Below are 1,283 nucleotides of genomic sequence, written 5' to 3' on the forward strand. Positions count from 1 at the left end.
GCTATGTTTTAAGAAGAATTCATGAACTAGGTATGGGGAAGTGGAGAGATCACCTCTGAACTCATCTGAGAAAGCAGCATTGTACAGTGAAAAGGGCACAGTTCTAAACCAGAACCTAATAACAAATCACACCATTTTCTCCTCCATGAATGGGAATAAAATACCAACTTTGCAAGGTTTTGTAAAAATCTAATATAATAAGAATATGTGGCTAAAAGAACGGTCTAGCCTATAGCCACGTTTAATAAAATTGCTTATTATACTCTATGTAATGTAGTATATTAGTATACTATATAATATATACTATATAAGTATATAGTATATAATATACATTATATTATATACTCATCTATGTTTTAGGGCTTCCTAGCATACCCTACCCAGTACATGAATTTTTGCTAAAACATAGCTAAGTATATAATACATATTATGTTTTATATAGTATACTAATATGCTATATATTATTTTACATAGTTAAGCCTTATGAAGCTGCCAACATTTGACCTTTTTAACCTATAAAAATGGTGATTTCAATGAAGGAGGAAGGGTAGCATTGCCCTCAACAAAAAGGGAAGAGGCCCTGAGGCTTGAAAACTTGCACAATTCAGGCATTGCCATCTACCCATCATTTTTACCAAGGTTCAGTCAGACTGGAGAAATAAAGTTTAGTGATCTATTGCAGGGCATGATAACCACAGTTAATAAAGGTATTACAAAACTGCTGAAAGAGTAAATTTTTAATGTCTTCAACACAAAAAAAATGTTAAGTTAGTGAGGTGATGCATCTGTTAATTAGCTTGATTGAATCCTTCTTTCCTTATGCAGATCAAGCCATCACATGGTTCCCCATAAAGATACATGATTATTATTTATTAATTAAATAGTAATTCATGTGATTTAACATGATATTCATTAACAAAACTAGGTATAATTAAATCACAAACTCGAAGATATTAAGATTCAGATTTAGGATCTAAGGGTGAGAGTAAATTGACATTTTGGTAAATGAGAAAATCTTTGCGATTTGTGGCATAGTTCTAACAATTGTTGGAGCTTTAGTATTGCTACTCCACCATAGGCTAGAATTGCAATTTTCCATTGTAATTACTTTCAGCTGCTGAAGTCGTGTGGGGCCATCTGAAGCGTATGCATAGGTGTATTTTAATGCAATCTATTTTCTAACACAGGTAAGCATTTGGCACTTTAATTATAACTCATTATGAAAGGCTATCTATTTACCTGTCTGTTGATCAAAATTTCTAAATTATGGATGAAGAAAAAAA

General features: G+C 32.0%; 1 pseudogene; it reads left to right on the forward strand.

The window, feature by feature from the left end:
• Positions 1–526: 526 nt before the first annotated feature.
• Positions 527–634, forward strand: LOC128591088 (uncharacterized; annotated as a pseudogene).
• Positions 635–1,283: the final 649 nt, after the last annotated feature.

This window comes from Nycticebus coucang, chromosome 7 (assembly GCF_027406575.1).
Source record: "Nycticebus coucang isolate mNycCou1 chromosome 7, mNycCou1.pri, whole genome shotgun sequence".
Classification (NCBI taxonomy): domain Eukaryota; kingdom Metazoa; phylum Chordata; class Mammalia; order Primates; family Lorisidae; genus Nycticebus; species Nycticebus coucang.